Below are 23775 nucleotides of genomic sequence, written 5' to 3'. Positions count from 1 at the left end.
GAATATTCATTGGAAGGACTGATGCTGAAGCTGAAACTCCAAAACTTTGGCCACCTGATGCGAAGAACTGACTCACTGGAAAAGACCCTGATGCTGGGAAAGATTGAAGGCTGGAGAACAAGAGGACGACAGAGGATGAGATGGTTGGATGGCATCACCAGCTCGAAGGACATGAGTCTGAGCAAGCTCTGGGAGTTGGGATGGACAGGGAAGCCTGGCGTGCTGCAGTCTATGGGGTCACAAAGAGTCCGACATGACTGAGCGACTGAACTGAACCATAATTTTGCTTGGGGATAAGAGGAAGGAGATTCAGAATGAAGCAGGGATAAGTGCCAAGAAACTTTGTCCCTCAGAACCTTTCCACATTTGAGTTTGCCATGCGTAAGAGAGAATATGGATTAGGAGTCCTGCACTTCTGATTTAACTTCTTCCCAGCTAGCATGAATCAGAAGCCCAAATTTCAGTGTATCTCTCTGCTTTCCTTTATTTTTATTTTCCTTCTCTTTCTTCTTGCTTTTTAATGAATTATCAACCTCTTTTTTTGTTTGCTTTTATTTTTTCCTTTTGTTGTTCTTATTGTCTAGTCGCTCAGTTTGTGTCTGACTCTTTGTGACCCCATGGGCTGCAGCATGCCAGGCTTCTCTGACCTTCACTGTCTCCTGGAGTTTGCTTCAAGTCATGTCCATTGAGTTGATGATGCCATCCAACCATCTCATCCTCTGTCACTCCCTTCTCCTCCTACCCTCAATTGTTTCCAGCATCAGGGTCTTTTCTAATAAGTTGCTTCTTTGCATCAGGTGGCCACAGTATTGTAGCTAGGCATCAGTCCTTCCAATGAATAATCAGGACTGATTTTTTTTTGGATTGATTGGTTTGATCTCCTTGCTGTCCAAAGGACTATCAAGAGTCTTCTCCAGCACCACAATTCAGAAGAATCCATTTTTCAGTGCTTAGCTTTCTTTATGTTCCAACTCTCACATCCATACATGACTACTGAGAAAACTATAGCTTTGACTAGATGGACCTACATTTTCAGGAGCTTTTCACAGTCTTCCATCTGTCTTTCCCTGTATTTCTCTTCAATCCACTTCATTTAACTAACCTCACCCAGCCTTTCCCTCAGGTCCCCCAACATGTGGTACTCATATGTTCAGCCAGGTTTTTTCCCTATTCCATAAGCCCTCTGTGCTCACTCCTCATGTTGCATATTGTCCCTTTCTTGAAGGCTCTTTGCTGTCCTTCTTCTATAATGATTCAAAACTCAATTGTACCTCATCTAAGAGGCCCTCACAGAAAAGGGCAGTGCTTTTTGAAACCCTTCTTTAAATGAAATCCCATAGCAAGTCTAATTTGTCCTCCCTGACCTGGGAATTAATTATCCACTGACCCCATCATGTAGGGTATGTTGTTTTTCTTATGTGTTATTCTTCTTGACATAAAAAAGATTTTAATGATTTGAACTAGGAGCTATGGCATTTTCTTTTTCATTTTCGTACAAGGCTCTGTGATATGAAGTTAACATCCTTTCTCTCCACTTCCCATTCACCCTCAGCACTTGTTAAACATAAAGGATACGTGGAACTTGCTGGTTTACAGGTTTTTTGTAGTCCTTGGTTCTGGTCCTTGGGTCTAAGCTGCAGTAGTATAATGCTAATTTGATTGATTTTTTATTGTCACATGATTCAGGAATTAACTAAATCATTACAAATTTAGAAACATATAAGATATTATAAGAGAGCCAATGGATAGCACAACCTTAGGCCCAGGGGAGAGTGCTGTGCAAGTCATAGGTTGGTGGGGTTCGTATTTAATGATTTAGCCTTCTAATACTCCTTTGTAATTAAGAGATATGCAAATATATAGTTAATATTTAACAGTATTGGTTAAAAGAAGAGAAAAGAGAGAAAGGGAGGGAAGAGAGAGATCTTGAAGACTCTTCGAAATTCATGAACAAATATGATTGGATGGGCAAAGAAAAAAACCAAAGGCTGACCTCCTACAAATAAGCTCAGGAAAGAGAGAAGGGCTCCTCTGATATGCAAGTAGAAAGATTAGACCTCCCTTAGGAAATCTGAATAGTCTGAGCAATGTTGGCAGAAGCCACACTAAAGAGCTTGCACAGTTCTGCAAATGTCTCACCCAAAGAAATCTGGCATGGTGTTCATCATCTAGCTAATCCTAACATGCAGACATTTCTGAGAGTGAAATCAGATCTTTCTTTGCCAGAGTGTGTTCCTTATTTGGGCAACTGGGTCAAATCAAGAAAGGCCAATATAGGCTGCCAGAGTAGACAAGGAGAGGAGAAATAAAAGAACAAGACATATAATTCATCAGTGATTTCCTCCCAACATTCTTAGCCTCCACCTTGCCTCCATCTTACTGGTAATACAGGAACAAGGTCAAGGATCCGGTAAAAGGTATCTATAGAAAGGGAGTAAATATCGAAAATACAGTAACTTAAAACATAAAATTTTCTTTCTAGGGATAATTGTGATGATAGTTCAGTAATAAAATAAGATCAGATGAAGTCTGAAGAAATGTTAGAAAACCTGGATAAAGTGGAAAAACATCTGTTTGAAGGCATCAGAATGTTAGAGACACAAAGACGTGTGGGCCAAGTTCTAGAGAGAAGGGAAACAGAGACAGGATTGACATTTGGCCCAGCTTTTCTCCTTGGGACATTTGCTGATTCAAATCTTACAGCCTAGGGGCTGAGAAGCCAAGGAGTTCAAAAGACTACAAGCAGAGAAGCCAAGTGGCAAAAGCTCAAGCAAAAAGCAACAACTTTTTGACAAGCTAAGTCTCAACAGGGCTGATGGAACCATTGCATATAAAGCCTGAGCAGTACAAGTACTTGGGAATGTTCACATGGTAATTTCAAAGGGCAGCACCCATGGAGGAAGGACAAGCCAGAAACAGACCAGCATTCACAAAGACTGAGAACCCCTTTGAATGAGCTCAAACTGAGAATGGACTCAGGTTACCAGTCCCCATCGTAACTGTCTGCTATGAGCAAAAAGAGATCTTTTCAAAAGAAAGATAACGACATCCAGAGTAGAGGTATCTTTACAGTTTCCTAAAGTGAAAGTGAAGTTGCTCAGTTGTGTCCGACTCTTAGCGACCCCATGGATTGCAGCCTGCCAGGCTCCTCTGTCCATGGGAGTTTCCAGGCAAGAGTACTGGAGTGGGTTGCCATTAAAATCAGCCCAGTTTCAATATAAAACCTAATTTGACATACCAGGAAAAAGACTAAATGGTCAAGAGCCCCAAAAGGAAAAGACAATATAAGTCAGCACAGCAGGACAAGATATTGGAGTTTTCAGTCATTAGTTAAAACAACTCTGATTTAACAAAGAAAATACACACATGGCAAATAAGTTTATGAAAAGGTGCTACATGTTATATAACGTTAGGGAATTTTAAACTAAAATGATGAGCTACCAATACATACCTATTCAAATGGCTGAAATCCAAAACAATTGAAATACCAAAGCTGGTGAGGATATAGAACAATAGGAATTCTCATTTGTTGCTAGTGAGATTTGACAGCTTCTTATAAAAGTAAACATACTTTTATCATACAGTAATCTTGTCATCATGCTCCTTGGTATCTGCCCATAGCAACTGAAAAGTTATATCTATATTAAAAACCTGAATGTGGGTGTTTATAACAGTTTCTTTCTTAACTGCCAAAACTTGGAATCCACCAAGATGTTTTCCAATAGATGAACCAGTTGGCTTCTCTGCTTATAGTCTTTTGAACTCCTCGGCTACATACAAAGGAGTAGCATTCAGCAATAAGGAAAGTCTATGAACCCATGAACAGACATGGAAGCATCTTAAATGCATATAGCTAAGTGAAAAAGAGCCAGTCTGCAAAGGCTATGTACATACTGCATGATTCCAACAGTATGAAATTTAGAAAAAGGCAAAACTGTGGCCACAATGAAAAGATCTGTGGTCACTAGAAGTTGTGAGAGGGAGAAAAGGATAGGTGAACCATGGAAATTTAAAGGCAGTGAAACTTCCATGTGTGGTTCTGTGATGATGGATACACTATTGTCAAAAATCACATAATGTACCAAACAAAGAGTGAAGTCCAAAGTAAACCATGGGCTTTAGTTAGTAACAATGTGTCAATGTTAGTTTGGTAACTATATCAAATATGTTATACTACCATAAGATGTTAATAATAAGGGAAAGTGGGTAAAGAGGGCAGGAGGTATGAGAACTCTCTATGTGTTGTTCAGTCGCTAAGTCATGTCCAATTCTTTGCGAGCCCATGGCCTTCTGCTTGAATTTATGTCTAGTGAGTCAGTGATGCTGTCCAACCAGGTCATCCTCTGCCACCCCCTTCTTTTGCCTTCACTCTTTCCCAGCATCAGGGTCTTTTCCCATGAGTTGGCTCTTCACATCAGGTGGGCACATGTTGGAGCTTCTGCTTCAGCAACAGTCCTTCCAATGAATATTCAGGTTGATTTACTTTAAAATCGACTGGTTTGATCTCATTGCTGTCCAAGGGACTCTCAAGAGCCTTCTCTAGTAGCACAATCAAAACACATCAATTCTTTGGTGCTCAGCCTTCTTTATGGGCCAATTCTCACATCCATACATGACTACTGGAACTCTATACTTTCTGCTTCATTGTAATATAAATTAGAAATTGCTCAAAAATAATCTATTAATTTAAAAACAAATCTAGACCTGCATACAAAACTTGCAGATGAATCCAGCCACAGCAGCATTATTTAAGTAATCCCAAAGTGGAAATAACCCAAATGTCCACTAACTGATGAATGAATAAATAAGTTACAATAATAACCATACCATGAAATGTGGTTCAGCCATATAGAGAAATCATGTACTGATACATGATTTCTTGAATGGACCTACAACATAGATGGACCTTCAAGCCATGCTAAGTAATTGTATAATTCAATTTGCATGAAATGTCCAGAATAGGCAAATCTATAGCAGCAGCAGCAGCATAAAGACAAAGTATATTAGTGGCTGCCTAGGGTTTGGAAAAATGGGGAGTAAGTGACTTATAATAGATTCTTTTTCTTTTTTGGAGAGAGGTGGACAAAAAATTTAAAATTGTGGTAAATGCACAGCACATCAAATTGTACATTTGAAATTATATGGAAAGTGAATTATATCTCAAAGTATTATTTAAAATTATGATTAGTTATTAAAAATAAATGGCAACATACACAATTTAAGCAAACATGGTGAAATGCAATCAAAAGAAAGTCTAGAATTTAAAAAGCAGTAGCTGAAATTAAGCACTCAGAAGAATCGTTTGATGGTGTCATAGTCAAACAAAATAAAGGATTACTAATGTCAATTAAAAAATAACTAGACTAAAATTTGGAGGGAAAATGATGGAAAACAGAGAATCTATCCCAAAACCCTGGGGGCAGGAAAGACCATGGCATGAAAGTAAAAATGCCACCAGGCTCTCTTGGCACAAAGAGGGAACAGGCTGGCCTGCCTTCAGGTCATTGCTCTGCTGGGAGAGGGGCCTTTTACCCACCATGCAAAATGTTAGAGACCCTGCCCTCCAAGATGCCTTAAATAGCAGAAGCCAGGGCTACCACCCCAGCTCTCAGGCCAAGAGACAGCCTGGTTGTATCTGTCTCTTTCTCTCTCTCTCTCTCTCTCTCTCTCTTTTTTTTTTTTTTTTCCATAATGGCAGAAATATGACCTAAGGGTCCTATCCTGTCCTATATATTTGAGGTGTTTCACTAGTAGTTGAGGCTGATTGGACAGGTTTGAGTCAAATTTACTTTGTTCCATTGTTAATTGAGAAACTATTTCAATAAAATTTTCTTAAAAAAAAAGGAAAAATGAGTACAAAAGACATATGGAGTACATATATAAACTACTGTGTCTAGCCAGGCCCAGGTCACACAACCTAGAGAGAAGACGCAATCTACCTGAATCACTAGGACTTCTCTGAAGGAAAAAAATGAGATTCTGATGCCAGAAGTGGAAGGAATGATTTAAAAAAAAAAAAAAGGTAAAATATAATCTAGATACATCAGTAGATACGTATTTCCCTGTGGTTTGAATCTGGTACAGGCAGTAAGAAAGGATGCAGCTCATAGTAGGGGCTGCTAGATTCTGCTGAGGAAAATGTGCTGTGGCAGTAGAGATTTTTAAGTTACATTTTAGAGTCCATATGTAAGTGACATCATGCATTATTTGTCTTTGTGTTATTTCACTTGGCATAGTGTCTTCCAACTTTATCCATGTTGTCTTAAACAGTTGGATTTTCTTCTTTTTTAAGATTGAGTAATGTTCCATTTTATATATGCATCATATTTTCTTTATTCATTAGTGTACTGATGGACACCTAGGCTGTTTCCATCTTGACTCTTGTGAATAATGCTGCAATGAATATGGGAGTGTAGACATCTCTTCAAATAATGATGGTGTTTCCTTTGGAAGTGGTAGTGAGGAAGAGCTTATGACAAATCGACCATGTGTTAAAGATGTTGGAGGAAAGGTCATTTCAAGGTCATACATAGTTTAAAATCATGACATTCCAGTGAGCCTGTGTGCATGAAGACTTGCTTTTTTTTTTTCTGAATTTGAATACACTGCTAAGAAGTGTTGCAAAATGTTTGATCAATATCAAATAAATAAATAAAAAGGATGGAAATACTTTGTCTTTTACTATGAAACTGGAGGAAAGGCAAGCCTTATAAGCAGCATGGGGATGAGGCCCACTAGAATTTTCTCCGATTATGGGGCTAATTTAGGAGAAGAAGGAGCAAGGCCAAGGAACAATTCTGAAAGCAAAATAAGGCTGCTGAGTCTGCACCCAGTGTATGAGATTAAGTTTTAATGGCGTATGATGAAGTGGCCATGACACAGCTGGCAGAGCTGGTTGAGTTGCTGAAAATGGCTCTTGAAGCTACAGGAGTTGGACAGTAGACACAGAAAAAGAATAAGGTGAATCCAAAAGAGTGGAAGACAAAATTAATAAAGAGCAAAGACAAAATAGAGAAGAAAACTGGTAAACTTGACAATACTGAAAGCGTGTTCTTTAGAAAGACTAGTAAAATAAGCAATATTTTGTAAATGCGATAGGGATGGGACTAGCTGTACAGCAGTATTTTTTTAATTACAAAAGAATACTATGCTAACTTTATACCAATACACTTGAAAAGCTGGACAAACTAGATGATAATGAATAAGTTATATGCATCCAATATTGACTCATATTTTGAGTAGAAAATATAAGTAGCTTTATGAGGTTAAAAAATATAATCAACGATGTACACTTAAGAAAGATATCAGTTGTTTTCCACTTTATTAAAAAAAGCTAAGAGTCTCAAGACAAAAATCAGATTTAGAAATTTACCCTAAAATTAACCAGAAGCGCATTTCTTTTACGATATTAGGTCGTAATGAATATTAGCAGATAGATTCCACCACCACATTGTTTTAAAAAGTTATAATGATCAAGAGGCATTTATCACCGTAAAGCAGATCTTTTTTAAGGGAAGATAAAGTTGGAATGAGGAGAGAAATGTGCATATCCAATATCAAAGCACACTTCAAAGTTTCAGTGGTTTAAAAAAAATCTACTAAACTATAATAGTACATCAATATATTGTTAAACTTGTATAGGAACCCATGTATATATAAGAAATACAATACAAGGTAAATAAAGTACAGACTGTCCTTATTGTAGAACTACAAAAATGGTCATACAAATTACACTGTGCAAAGTTGATCTTAATGACCAATGCGGAAAATATTATTGTTCCTTGATCTTAAAATCTTGCTGAGAAAACACTAGAAACTTGTTGGTTGTAGATATATATATAGACTTTAAAAGAGTGACTTTACTGTACACATGAAACTACCACAATGTTGTTAATCAATTGTACTCCAATATAAAATAACAAGTTAAAAAATGTTTTTAATCCTAAATGTAGAGCTTGATTTATATAATTGTTTTAGATGACAATTGCAAGTCATTATATAATAATGCTAACGTATTTAGATATTACAATGTTTATTTTACTTAAAGATACATTCTTTTAAGCTTTCAAAATATAGTAAACCTTATTCTTAGTTAAGAGACTGCAACCTAAAACATTAGAAATACTGAGAATTAGCATGTTTTATTCTATTGTCAAAAAAACTTACGTGACTTCTAGTTTTGAGCCCAACGTGAAAGGAGCTTGGAAGTTGCCACTCTTTACTAACAAGTAAATATCTGAACAAACTGAAAAATCAACAATTCTTAGATACATTAGAGAAGTAAGGTCACAGGAAAAATCACCATGCCCAAAACTGGAGAGGCAGACACAGAATATAATAGCTTACTGGGAGAGAAATGCAAGAGCAGAAATCACTGTGGAAACCAATACTGAGGTAGGAAAAACTGAACTGTATTTGATGTATTTGCCAAAGGCTCAGTGTGCAAATGTCTATATGATAAAAATTCCAGGGAGGCCTCTATACTTTGGTGAATTTTGTCTCTTGAGCTCTGCCAGGCGTCACTACTGGGTGAAGAAGGTCAGAGTAAATTCCTCTTCTGGCTGAGGAGGGAAACAGAAACAATTTTGAAATACACCAGAAAATTCTACTATTCATAATAAGGCCTGCCCTCAGTCAATTCAGTTCACTCACTCAGTCGTGTCCGACTTTGTGACCCCATGGACTGTAGCATGCCAGGCCTCCCTGTCCATCACCAACTCCTGGAGTTTACTCAAACTCATGTCCATTGAGTCACTGAAGCTCTCCAACCATCTCATCCTCTGCTGTCCCCTTCTCCTCCCACCTTCAATCATTCCCAGCATCAGGATCTTTTCCAATGAGTCAGTTCTTCCTATCAGATGGCCAAAGTAGTACAGTTTCAGCTTCAGCGTCAGTCCTTCCAGTGAATATTCAGGACTAATTTTCTTTAGAATGGACTGGTTGGATCTCCCTGCAGTTCAAGCGACCCTCAAGAATCTTCTCCAATGCCACAGTTTAAAAGCATCAATTCTTCAGTGCTCAGCTTTCTTTATAATCCAACTCTCACATCCATACGTGACTACTGGAATAACCATAGCTTGGACGAGATGAACCTTTGTTGGCAAAGTAGTGTCTCTGCTTTTTAATAAGCTGCCTAGGTTGGTCATAACTTTTATTCCAAGGAATAAGCGTCTTTTAATTTCATGGCTGCAGTCACCATCTGCAGTGATTTTGGAGCCCCCCAAAATAAAGTCTGTCACTGTTTCCACTGTTTCCCCATCTATTTGCCATGATCTTAGATTTATGAATGTTGAACTTTAAGCCAACTCTTTCACGCTGCTCTTTCACTTTCATCAAGAGACTCTTTAGTTCTTCTTCACTTTCTGGCATACGGGTGCTATCATCTGCATATCTGAGGTTATTGGTATTTCTTCCAGCAATCTTGATTCCAGCTTGTGATTCATCCAGTCCAGTGTTTCTCATGTTGTACTCTGCATATAAGTTAAATTAACAGGGTGACAATATACAGCCTTGACGTACTCCTTTCCCAATTTGGAACCAGTCTGTTGTTCCATGTCCAGTTCTAACTGTTGCTTCTTGACCTGCATACAGATGTCACAGGAAGCAGGTCAGAAGTTCTGGTATTCCCATCTCTTGAGGAATTTTCCATTTTGTTGTGATCTACAAAGTCAAAGGCTTTGGCATAGTCAACAAAACAGAAATAGACATTTTTCTGGAACTCTCTTGCTTTTTTGATGATCCAAAGGATATTGGCAATTTGATCTCTGGTTCCTCTGCCTTTTCCATATCCAGCTTGAACCTCTGGAAGTTCACAGTTCATGTACTGTTGAAGCCTGGCTTGAAGAATTTTGAATATTACTTGGCTGGCATGTGAGATGAGTGCAATTGTGCTTTAGTTTGAGCATTCTTTGGCAATGCCTTTCTTAGGGACTGGAATGAAAACTGACCTTTTCCTGTCCTGTGGCTACTGCTGAGTATTCCAGATTTGCTGGCATATTGAATGCAGCACTTTCACAACATCATCTCTTAGGATTCAAAATAGCTCAACTGGAATTCCATCACTTCCACTAACTTTGTTGGGGTGATGCTTCTTAAGGCCCACTTGACTTCACATTCAAGATGTCTGGCTCTAGGTGAATGACCACATCATCTTGATTATCTGGGTCATGAAGATCTTTTTTGTATAGTTCTGTGTATTCTTGCCACCTCTTAATATCTTCTGCTTCTGTTAATATCTTCTATTTCTGTCATTTATTGTGCCCATCTTGGCATGAAATGTGTTCCCTTGTCATCTCTAATTTTCTTGAAGAGATCTCTAGTCTTTCCCATTCTGTTGTTTTCCTCTATTTCTTTGCACTGATTGCTGAGGAAGGCTTTCTTATCTCTCCTTGCTATTCTTTGGAAGCCTGCATTCAGATGGGTGTATCTTTCCTTGTCTCCTTTTCCTTTTACTTCTTTTCATAGCTGTCTGTGAGGCCTTCATAGACAACCATTTTGCCTTTTGCATTTCTTTTCGTGTTGATGGTCTTGATCACTGCCTTTTGTACAATGTCACAGACCTCCATCCATAGTTCTTCAGGGACTGTCTATCAGGTCTAATCCCTTGAATCTGTCTGTCACTTCTACTGTATAATTGTAAGGAATTTTATTCAGGTCACATCTGAATGGTCTAGCGGTTTTTCCATTCAGTTCAGTTCAGTCACCCAGTCGTGTCCGACTCTTTGCGACCCCGTGAATCACAGCACGCCAGGCCTCCCTGTCCATCACCAACTCCCAGAGTTCACTCAGACTCACGTCCATCGAGTCCGTGATGCCATCCAGCCATCTCATCCTCGGTTGTCCCCTTCTCCTCCTGCCCCCAATCCCTCCCAGCATCAGAGTCTTTTCCGGTGAGTCAACTCTTAGCATGAGGTAGCCAAAGTACTGGAGTTTCAGCTTTAGCATCATTCTTTCTAAGGAAATCCCAAGGTTGATCTCCTTTAGAATGGACTGGTTGGATCTCCTTGCAGTCCAAGGGCCTCTCAAGAGTCTTCTCCAACACCCCAGTTCAAAAGCATCAATTCTTCGGCACTCAGCCTTCTTCACAGTTCAATTCTTACATCCATACATGACCACAGGAAAAACCGTAGCCTTGACTAGACGGGCCTTAGTCGGCAAAGTAATGTCTCTGCTTTTGAATATACTATCTAGGTTGGTCATAACTTTTCTTCCAAGGAGTCAGCATCTTTTAATTTCATGGCTGCAGTCACCATCTGCACTGATTTTGGATCCCCAAAAAATAAAGTCTGACACTGTTTCCACTGTTTCCCCATCTATTTCCCATGAAGTAATGGGACCAGATGCCATGATCTCCGTACTTTATCAATTTCAGTCTGTATTTGGCAATAAGGAGTTCATGATCTGTGCCAGAGTCAGCTCCTGGTCTTGTTTATGCTGGCTATATAGAGTTTCTCCATCTTTGACTGCAAAGAATATAATCAGTCTGATTTCAGTATCAACCATCTGGTGAAGTCCATGGGTAGAGTCTTCTCTTGTGTTGTTGGAAGACGGTGTTTGCTCTGACCAGTGCATTCTCTTGGCAAAACTCTGTAGCCTTTGGCCTGCTTCATTCTGTACTCCAAGGCCAAATTAGCCTGTTACTCCAGGTATTTCTTGACTTCCTACTTTTGCATCCCAGTCCCCGATAATGAAGAGGACATCTCTTTTGGTTGTTCTAGAAGGTCTTGTAGGTCTTCATAGAACCATTCAACCTCAGCTTCTTCAGCATTATTGGTCAGGGCATAGACTTGGATTACTTTTATATTGAATAGTTTGCCTTGGAAACAACAGAGATCACTCTTTCATTTTTGAGATTGCATCTAAATACTGCATTTCAGACTTTTTTGATGACTATGATGACTCCTCCATTTCTTCTAAGGGATTTTTGACCACAGCAGTAGATATAATGGTCATCTGAGTTAAATTCACCCATTCCAGTCCATTTTAGTTTGCTGATTCCTAGAATGTCGATGTTCCCTCTTGCCATCACCTGTTTGATCACTTCCAGTTTGCCTTGATTTGTGGACCTAACATTCCAGGTTCCTATGCAGTACTGCTCTTCACAGCATCAGACTTTACTTCCATCACTTAGTAAGTCCTGCCCTCAGGAGGGACTGTTTTACCAGAGGTCCAATCTATTGGGTTTTGTTGGGTTTTGAGACTGACTGACCTGAAGGAAGGGAAGTACCCTACCCTACCCACTTAAAGTGAGAGAAAATGTTGAGTGGCACTTCCCAAATTCAGTGCTGAGGAACACATGCTCATTATAAGACTGAGACCTAATCATAAGACTATAGATGCTTCTGCAGCCCCACATCACTGAAGATCTGTTTGCTGCAGTTAATTCCACCAGTATACTGTGTCTGGCGTTTCAAGGAGAAAACTGAATCATATGAAATGCTTGGTTAAAACCACAAGTGGCAGAAAAAGAGTGGAATATAAAAATAGGAACAAAGAACAATGGCAATAAATGTGAAACAGGATCAGATATGATAGATATTAATCTAATGATATCAATAATCATTTTAAATACCAATGATTATACCAATTAAAAGATTGTCACAGAGCATCTAAAAACAAGATCCATTTATAAGAAATCTACTTTAAATCTTCATATAAAGACACACATAACTTAGAAGCAAAGGGTTGTGGAAAGGGATATCATACTAATTCACAGACGTTTGAGAAGCCGTATGAGTTTCAGTCAAAGCAGATTTGAGGGTACGGAAAATTACCAGGCACGAAGAAGGCTTTCCATAATGATAAAGGGGTCAGTTCTCCAAGAAGCCATAACAATTCTTGATGTGTATGTGCCTGACAAGAAAGCATCAAATTAGTGAGACAAAAACAGAACTGCAAGGAGAAAGAAAGATGCCCAGCATCATAGTTGGATATTTATACACCCCTCTATCCTAAATGGAGAGATCCAGCAGGCAGAAAATCAGCACAGACATAACTGAACTCAACAACACCATTGACAAAATGGATGTCATAAACGTCTACAGACTGCTTCATCCAACAACAGCAGAATGCACATTGTCTCAAGCTCACATGGCATATACACCAAGAGGGACCACATTCTGGGACATAAAGCATGCTCTAACAAATTAAAATAGCAGAAATCATATGAAGTCTATTCTATTCTCAGACCATGATAGAAGTAACTTGAAATCAATAGTAAAAAGAGAGGTGGAAAATTCCCAAATACCTAGAAATGAAGCTGTTCAGGTATCAACATTCCATGGGTCTTGCCCTCTGTATGTGAACATGCACAATGACCCAGCACCCAGAGACTTTGAAAGATGGGGCCTGATTGTTCTCTAATTGTGATATACATCTATCATTACTGTGGTGGTTTGTGAACTTGATAACAGCTGTGAAGTTTGGCACTTCCTCACTGTTAATACATGCTGGTATCTGAAATTTGTTCTGTTGGGGGGACAGGCATTATTTAATTAAATAATGGTAACTGAAATTCATGCACGAGCAAACTGTTCAGAGTGAGGACTGCCTGTATAGCATACATTGAGTAATGTTCCATGGTAAGAAATAAATACCTAGAGGCCTATAGGATGAGAATTCATATCTTGTTATGTGGAAGTCTTTCTCTAAGCGGAATGTGAAACTGAGATATAAAGAAAAAGAGAGTTGCTTTGACTTCATAAAAATGAAAGAATTCTGCATAGCAAAAGGCAACCCAAATAGAGTTGAAGATAACTGGCCAACTTGGACACATAAACATGTGACAATGTCTTTGGCCAACAATTCCTTTTCTTCACAATAGAATGAGGGAGGAAATCTCAGTGAGCCAAACCTCATGAATCGATAGATGAGAGGTTAGACTAAATTTCTCATATGGTGTGGATTTAATTTTATGGAATGCAAAGTATCTTCCAGTAGGAAATATGGAGTATTACCAGTTCAGTTCAGTCGCTCAGTTGTGTCCCCTCTTTGCGACCCCATGAATCGCAGCACGCCAGGAGTATTACCAGTCTTATCCAAATCCTTAGCAATGGACACAGGTAAACCTTGAATAACTGTGATGGCTGAGTTTCTTTTCTGTTCTACAAGAGAGAGAGAACAATTAGCAGAATGTGTGTTTCTCCAGGGCAGAATTCTAGTATTGTCTCTGGACCACTGAGCTTTGCAAAAAATCGAAACGCACAGTCTCTGGCAAATCACTCTTAAACAATCCAAAGGGAGAGAAACGGAAAGGCTGATGAACTTGCTAGTCACCGTTGTGGTCCTGAGTCCTGAAAACAGTGATGATGGGGAGTATGTGATGTCACCCGTGTGAAACTTACAGGGCATGGAGATTGAGATGTACAGGGTGTAGATTCCAGTGGAGTTGAGTAGGGAAGAATGCCTCTCAGAACCCACCTCAGCTGAATTACTTATGGTCTCAACTGGGAAATGTTGATTAAGAAATGAGAGGATACAGGCAGGAGCAACTCCTGAAATAGTGCCTAAATAACTCAAATATTCCTAAGGAATCCTGCGGACAACTGTGTCAGAGAGGAGCTGACAAATGGAATATAATAAGCACAGAGATCATGCCCTTGTCAGCTAGCGCACGGAGAGCATTACTGATCCTCAGCAAATCCTTACTGATCCGCAGAAAAATGTACTGTGACTGGGTCTAAAACCTGACTGGAATTTTCCATAGATGTGTGATATTGGAGATGCGTTTGCAGCTGCACTTGCCAAATCACCTTTTCAAAGCACAGTAGGTCATGGCCAAAGGAGCAAGGGCTGCTCTGCGTGCTCTCAGGCAGAAAAGGATTTTAGAAATGCCAAGTTCTCTTCCACAAAGGAAGGGGTTAGCAGATTATGAATTAGTGATTAGTACAAGTGTCTGTGATCCCTCAACTAATTTCCATCTTGAAGCTGGGATATAAAGACTCAGGTGCTGGGTGGTGAGCCACAATCTCTCGGAATAGGGGCTTAATCAAGACTAGATGGGCTGAATTTGGGTCTCGGCATCTGGTACCAGCTCTTTTTCCAGCAGGATGCCTTTAGACATGTCCCTGACACCTTTGCATCTATAGCTTTTTGTTGTTGTTTGGTTGTTTAAATATATAAACTGGTGATAACACTACTTGGTGGCATATTCTATTTAAAAAAAAAAAAAGCAACCTTTCATTACTCAATGCAAATCAAACAGTAAATGCATTCTCTTAGTAAACCTGCTTAACAATTTTCTGGACTCTTCTGCTCTGGGCCAGATTCAGAAATACACAAGTGAAAGAGGAGACAGTACATTATGTTTTATTCAATTGGGTCTTGATACCTATGTGTGACTCTTAACCAAGGAGTATGCAGTAGTTAAGGACACAGATTGAAATTGTTTAGAGTGTGTCCTAAACTCTGACTGCCAGGATTTAAATCTTAACTCTGGAAATTGTAAAACCTGGGAAAAATTGCTTCCCTAAACTTCATTTCCTGCATCTGAGAAAAATCACAGTATCTACCTTGCTGTAGACTGAATAATACCCTTGTCCCTGAATGTCCACATTCTAATGCCCAGAACCTGTGAATGTCACATTAAATGACAGAAGGGATTTTGCTAATGGAATTAAATGAAGGTTATTGACGGGAAGATTATCCTGGGCTACCTGGATGGGCCCGAAGTCATCACTGGTGTTCTCATGAGAGAGAGGCAGAGGGAGATTTGACTCCAAAGAGAAAGTGATGATGAAGCTGGGTTTGGATTGATGCAGCCCGAAACCAAGGAATGCTGACAAGGAAACAGATTCTATCTTAGAGCCTCTGGAGGGGACATGAATGATCCTACCAACTCCTGATTTCAGTTCAGTGAAACTGGTTTTGGACTGCTGTCTTCCAGAACCATGAGAAAATGTGTTTTGTTTTAAGCCACCAAGTTTGTAGTAATATTACGGCAGCCGTAGCAAACAAATGTGTACCTCTTAAGAACTATTACCCCAGTTAAAATGTGTGACTGGAGGCACACTTAGTGGCATATGTGCGTGCAGCAGGTATGCCATCATAAGCCATTCTTAACAACCTGAATCCTTGGATTTGCAGGATCATCAAATCCAGTAGTGTGGTTGCCATTTATCTCCTTGTTCATCCTGGTAACATGTCTAGACAGCTAGTAGAGAGAGCTGGGTCCTTCTCCACAGGTCCTCTCACCTCTATTAATTAGAAAGAAAGTCAGAGTTGCTCGGCCATGTCCAACTCTTTGTGATCCCATGGACTGTACCCCCCGAGGCACCTCTGTCCGTGGGGATCCTCCAGGCAAGAATACTGAAGTGGGTTGCCATGCCTTGCTCCAGGGGCATCTTCCCAACCAAGGGATCGAACCCAGGTATCCTACATTGCAGATGGATTATTTACCAACTAAGCCACCAGGGAAGCCCATGAGTACTGGGGTGGGTAGTCTGGCTCCTTTCTTCAGGGGATCTTTCTAACCCAGGAATCGAACTGGGGTCTCCTGCATTGCAGTCAGTTTGTTTACCAACTGAGCTACCCAGGAAGCCCTAATTAGAGGGAAGAGGTCACTTAAGATGTTACTTAAGTCACCTTATTCTTTTCCTTTCCTTCATGACTCTTCATCCAACTGGTCTTTATAAATTTTAAAGAAAACAAAGTCATTTCTCAATGGATTCAGATACTACCCCAAATTAATATTCCCAGTAAGTTCTTGTTTTTAGTTCCAGAACCTCATCACCAGAAATTCCTGAGCCTAAATCCCCCCTAGCTTCTGGGATCACTCATTTTTCTCATTTCTACCTTTTCCTTTCAGTTGAACCTTGTCATTTTAGTCCCTTCTTTAAACACAACTCATAATCAGGTGACATGGCCAAGTGATGAATGTATAGATGGTTTGGTTTTAATCCTGGGTTTTTTGCCATCTACTTACTATATGACATTGGACAGGCTCTTTAACCTCTCTGAGCCTCAGTTTCAAAACAATAAATAATATTATAATAATACTAAAGATAGTAAAATAATAAAATAGTATAATAGTACTAAAATACAAAAAAAAAAGTATTATAAATAATACGTACCCAAGATTGCAATTGTGAGGATTAAATTAGTTTAATATTTGCTAAGCACTTAAAATAGTACTTGTTACAGTGTAAGCACTGTAATTGTGCTTGGTAATAATAATAAATGCAATTCCAAGCACATAACTTACTCAACTTTCTGTCATAACTTTGAGGTATGTATTTGATGAAATCAATAAAATCATTCTGTTTCAAGGGGAACAGAAAAATATTTTTGAACAATTGTCCATGTGGCTATTTCACCACGTTTAGTGTTTCCAAATTTCTGTACAACAGCCTGGGCTAGTCCAGTAGCAAATTAGAAACAGAGCTTATGTTCTGCGCCTTTTACCTCACTGTCCCCCACCGCCCCCCCCCACGCAAATCCGCATCTCTTTGGACATAAACTTCCATTTGTCCTCCATCTCCTGTGCACCTGCTTCTAAGAAAGTGTCTGGGTCCATCCATGTCATTACAAAGTAGCACTGACATATAAACACTATCATGTGTAAAATAGCAAGCTAGTGGGAAGCTGCTGTATAACACGGAGAGCCCAACCTGGTGCTGTCCGATGACCTAGAGGGGTGTGACGGGAGGGCCGAGGTAGGCTCAATTTTATATGTATATATATATATAATTATGACTGATTTGCTTTGTTGTATGGCATAAACCAACACAACATTGTAAAACAATTATCTGCCAATTTGAAAAACAAAGGTGTATGATCTCCAGCTTAGTGTGAATTTAAGACAAAGGTACCATTTACATCAGAGAGACAGCTTTTCAAGACTGGCTTTGTTTTTCAAGTTTGTTTTGTTTTCCTGTCCCTCCCAGCCTTCCAACCATGGACAAATACAGGAGATCCATATTATGGCTCAAGACTTAGCACCTGTGCCATTCTCTGAGCCTGAAACGGGCATCTGGGCAACACTCCTGTCCTGGGACTGCTGAGAGGACCACGCCTAGCTCTGTCTCAGGCAAAGGATGAACTGCTGCTCAGGCAGCCCATTGCATCCCATCACCCTGGGTACACGGCAGTGACTGGTTCAGGGAGGGCCTGGGTGGGCTCCTCACAGTCAAGGGCTGTTTCTGGATCTCTAAGAAGAAAATATTTAGCGCAAGGAAGACATGCATCCTTGAGTCTGAAATTCTCAAATCTTCCACAAGCCACCTTCTAATTCTTAAGAGATATATGCAGGGGAAATGCCCTGCTTAATAATAACTAGAGTTTTAGCCTGAAGTCCCACGCAAAATGTCTAATCTTAAGAAATAGAAGAGGCCCTAGGTGAGATCTCACTTGTGGCCTAGACCAGTATTGGGCACAATATAGAATAAGGACTACCTGGCTCATAATTACCTGAAGTACTGTTGAAATCCAGACTGTTAACTCTTCCACAAAGCAAGGAAATTAAGAGTGGTGGGGCCAGAATTATGCAGTTTTCATGATTAGTAACTAGTCATTATTTCCAGTCTAACCTGAAAGCAATTTGGTCTCTTTTCTTTCAGGATCTTATCCTTACTTTGGTCTTACAGCTTCCAAACTGAGGAGGAGGAGGGACAAGTGTTCTGAAAAAGGAGGGGATCCAGGCAAGGAAACAGTGTTCAGTTTGAACATTTAAAAAATAGTTTATTCTGGGAAAATGGTGCAAGGAGAACAAAAGAAGGTGGGTCAAATTTTAGGAAAAGTAATGAAATTTAGTGAGCAAATAGCAGTTGAAGGGAAAAGCAAACTGAAATACAGCATCAGTTTAAACAGTTGATGTTAGAGACAGAAGTAGGAGCATCATGCCTACGGAGAGGAAAATACAGTTCTCCCATACTGTTGTCCCCAGGACTGAGCAGAACTTGGTTCATTTAACTTACTGGTTTTCAACCCATAGCATCCACCTGTAAATAAAACACAGGACACTGTGTTGTGATTGCATAACAAATTGTAAATATTAATCATCACAGGTCCAAAAAGCAAACATGCTATTGACAAAAGGTGAGTTGTACAAGGGGAAAGACAGAACTGGGGGCACAAGCAGTCACAGGCATAAAGAAAAGGACGGGATTAGAGTGAAAGGGAATCCTGTAGCTATGTACTATAGCTAATATTTCCTGAGAGCTTCCGTGTATTGGACATTGAAGGCTGCAAATGTGTTATTATTTGCATCCTCACGGGCAACTCCATGCAGTGGTGGTGATCATCCATTTCCTCATTGTACAGGTGAGGAAACAGAGGCCCAGGAAGGTTGAGTAAATTGCTCAGGATTGCAGAGCTAACAACCTGAAGAACAAAGCTTCCAAGCCAAGTGGTCCATCTCCAGAACCAAGGCTTTTAGCCACTGTGCTACCACTTCTCCCTTCGGTAAAAGCCAGCAAAAATGGCATGGCATTACGGAAGAGAAGCGGCGTAAATAATGAAATGAATACGATGTATTGAAAGGAAGAGGGATGAGAAGTAGTGAGGGTAGGGGTTTATCTTCCTGCCTCATGTTAGGGTGCTAAAATCGATCTACAATGGATACAGCAGATGAACACAACGTTTAGAATTATGGGGGTAACATTCATGTGGCCAAAAACTGTCTCTGGAGAGGGGAATTGGGGTTAGAAAAGTTGAATTTCTGTATTTGAAATGCTATCATGTCCACATATTATTTTCATAAAAATATTTCTATTTGTTTAGAAATAGCTTCAACGGTGTAAATGCATTAAAACGTGAAATTCAAAGTCATCTTTACATCTCATACATTTGTTAAGTGCTTGGCTTATTAGAATTGTTCTTTTCAGCTTTGAAGGTTTTTTTTTTTAATGAAAAGCAGTATAAATTTTAAAATTTAAAAATTGTTCCTGGTAATATTGCCAGCAAGGCCGAGAGAAGGTGTGGAACTATTACAAGCACACTGGATTTCAGCCCTGCTTCTGGGAGGCCGTCCTGACAACAAAGGGAAGGAGAGTCTCTAAAGTCAGGGAGCAGAAGCTTCGATCCTCTGGAGTTGTCACAAACAACTTAGAGTAAATGAACCAGGCGGCAGGGTGCCGGGAGGGGGCTGTCGGGCTCTCTGTGATGGTGTTCTTTGTTTTTGTGGGACTAATCTCAGAAATACTGCATTAGGCTCAGTGCTGTGCATTTTTAGGCTGGAGTTACCATATGTTTCCATCTGTATACTTCATGAACGCAAGCACTTTTATGCTTCCTTTAAAATGGGAATCTCCTATTTGAATTGCCTGGTGAAGACCTTTGAAGTGATTCATTAAGTATACATATGCGTGCTCTATCTCCATCTATGTATCTGTCAATCATCCTTTCCCTACTCACCTACCTGTATTAGTCTGCTCAGGCTGCTATAACAATATAGCATAGACTAGGGGGCTTAAACAACAGACGTTTCACACTCCTGGGAAGTCTAAGATCAAGGCAGATCTGCTTCCAGGTGAGTCCTTCATTTTTGGCTTGTAGATGGCCATCTTCTGCTGTGTCCTCCTCACATGGTGGAGAGAGAAAGCTCTAGTGTTTTTTTCTGTTTCTTATAAGAGCTAATCCCAGCTCTACCTTCATGGCCTCTGCTAAACCTAGTTACCTCCTAAAAACTCCGTTTCCTAATTGCATCACACATAAGGGGATAGAGCTTCAGTATATGAATCTGTGGAGGGGGACAAAAGAATTCAGTCTTAACTCTCTATATCTGTTTCTATCTGTCTTTCTGTGTAGAATAATAATAGTGGCTTATAATTCATTTCCCTGTGTTATTTTATCCTTCTCAAACTCGTGTGAGGTAAATTGGCCATAGGAAAATCACTGATTTCACTGAAACACTTGAAGGTGGAATTAACTTTGGGATCACACAATCAGTAAATGATGACGCCACAGTTCAGTCCACTTCTTCTCCATCCTCCTTTCCTTCTCCCTTCACTTTCTGACTCTATTCCAGCCACATTATTTACTAGCTTTTCCCTGAGGACACTGGTATCCTTCTGGGCCTTGGAGAGGTTATTCCCATTATCTGGAAGTCTTCTTCCTCGTATATCTGATTCAGGTGCCTCCCTCTACACTGTTCACATTGAGCCTTCCCAGTAAGACTTCTCCTGTCTACTGTTTAACTTGAAAACCTTGTTTCTCTGCCCACAAGGTCAATTTTCCATATACTGCTTAATCTCTATTGCGTTTGTTACTAGGCTTCCCTGGTGAGTCAGTCAGTAAAGAATCCACCTGTAATGCAGGAGACCTAGTCCGATATCTGGGTCAGGAAGAGCCCCTGGAGAAGGAAATGGCAACCCATTCCAGTATTCTTGCCTGGGAAATCCTGTGGACAGAGGAGCCTACAGGTGGGCTACAGTCCCTGGGGTTGCAAAGAATCTGACAAAACTTAGTGCCTAAACCACAACAACAACTTGTCAGATAATTTACATTGATTTCTGTTCTCCCCTCTGACTAAAAGATAGGCTACACAGAGTCAGGAATTTTGCTTTTATTGAACCTAATAGAGGCCCAGCAGAACTCTAGGGTCTGCAAGAACTGGACACAGTTGTAACTCTTCTGTTTGGTATTTTAGCAGCCTATCTCAGAGCCAAGCCAGTTATTGAAGAGAATCTTTTCTGATACTTTAAGCAGTATGATAAACTTGAAATAAACTTAAACTTTCCACAATTACAGAGCAGGCATGGATTCTTCCTTTGTTTCGCCAGACACATGAACCTGGATCCAAAATCCATCCTCTCCGGGTGAAGTGGGAATGCACAAAGATGACTGGCCTAAGTCTCAGCTGGATAAAAAAGGTGCACAAAAGAGACATTTAAACATTTTCAAAAACTAAAACCATAAAGTGTGTTTCCTCTTCACACATCAGGGATTATCTAGCCTTTAGTGTGGTTAGAGTAGTGTGGGGTGGTAGGGGTTGGGGAGAGAGAGATGTATAGAGAAGTAAGGATGAGTTGCCCTGTCTCTGCCTCCTCTGGACCTTAGTTCTTCCTGGACTGTCACTCCTTACACTCAAAGCAGATTTCAGGAGTCAGCACACATGGTCATGATGTGTGCCTCACTCCACAACCCAGTCACTGGGACCCAGAAAATTTTGCAACCTCAAGTCTCCCTCAACACATCATGACTCATATATATCAATGAGTAAAGACACATAAACTGTAGTAGATTAATAAGAATAAGTTTATATATATATATATAAATTACATATATACATATTTGTACATGAATCTGGGAAAGATGAGAGCCCATTGAGGCAAATGGCTAGGGGGAGAGGAAGCAGCTAAAGATAGCAGTGGGCACTCTGCCAGTTCCAAGTGTAGGGAAAATAGCCAGAAGTTTGGGTTGGCCAAGTTTACAGTCAAACCAGGGATGTCACAGTGGATGATACATGCAGGTTATTTTCCATCCTCCAAATGCAACTTCTCAAGTCTGGTATGTACTTTTGCACTGGGCTCATGTGTTTCTCACCTTGCAGCACACTTACACCGACATTCCTCACCCATGCACATACACCACACACGTACTCCTGCACACCACTGAGAGTGTGGTCCTTTGGCTCGTGGTAGGAAGGAAACAGGTTAACAGTTTCACTTAAGTGGGTAGAGTCGTTTTCCAGCAAAGCCCGTTCATCGTTGCACAGGATCTGCAGAACAAGATATGCTCTTTATTTGTTGAGTTACTTCAGAGAAGAAAGAAGTTCGCTAATGCTCCAGTGAAATCCCAGGCAGGTGATGAAAGTACCAGACCCAGAGCACAGACGCAGCTTCCCTGACCAGGAGCCACTAAACACAACACTGTGCTCCTCCAAAGTCAGAGGGGTGCCCTGAGTTGGGGTCCCAGGTGTTCTGAGCATAGAAGTTCCTCTCTAAATATATATGGTGCTATCCCCCGTCGTGCTGTGTGGGTTTGGGCTGGGGAGGCCTGGGTGCTTTGTGTGAGTGGAACACCAGAAGTGTACCCAGTCATAGCAGGTGTGGTGCTGTCCCCCAACACCCCCTCTGTGCTTTGCATATATGAGTTCCAAGTCCAATGGCAGGTGTTGACACTGGGGCCTCCCATCCTAGATGAAATGTTGCGCCTCCCATGTATTCCACCCATGGTGTATTGGCCAGGTGGGCCCCAGTTGTACTGATGGGAAGTGTGGATACCAGGTCCTCCAGTCCTGGGAATGATGTTGTTCCCTCCTATACCACCACCACTTGCATCTTGGACAGGTGGGTTCCAAGCCAGGGGTGGGTCTCACACTTGCAAATCCAATGGATGCATTGTTGCTCTGGTGGAAAGTGGAAATTGACTTGTCCCTTAACACAAATTTCTTCTCCATGGTGATGGGATTTGTAACTGTAGATTTTCTACACTCGTGTGGGTCCTGGGTGCAGCGATGGGAAGTGGTCACACCCCGACCTCTAACCCTAAGGATGGTGGTGTCCCCTGCCATCACTCTACCACCTGGATTCAGCTCAGGTAGAACCCAGGCATTTGGCTTCAAGTTGAAAGCAGATATGTGCCCGGATGCTGGGATGGTGGCCTGCCCTTCCTACTGCAGCAGCCGTGCTGCAGTGAGATGACTCCCAGGTGGCCTGGCCCACAGTAGGAACACACGTGGTGCTGGGTGCCCCACACAGTTCTGTCCAAAAGTTAGGTGGGCCAGATGCTTCTGAATAATTGAGGCCTAGGGCATTCACACCAGCCTCAAAACTCCCACAAGCCTCCCATAGAGGCTGCAGGTCCCATCAACAGTGGGCCTGATACGGTACTACCAGA

This window comes from Capricornis sumatraensis, unplaced genomic scaffold, assembly GCF_032405125.1.
Source record: "Capricornis sumatraensis isolate serow.1 unplaced genomic scaffold, serow.2 scaffold1, whole genome shotgun sequence".
Classification (NCBI taxonomy): Eukaryota; Metazoa; Chordata; class Mammalia; order Artiodactyla; family Bovidae; genus Capricornis; species Capricornis sumatraensis.
This window is presented reverse-complemented; position numbering follows the sequence as displayed.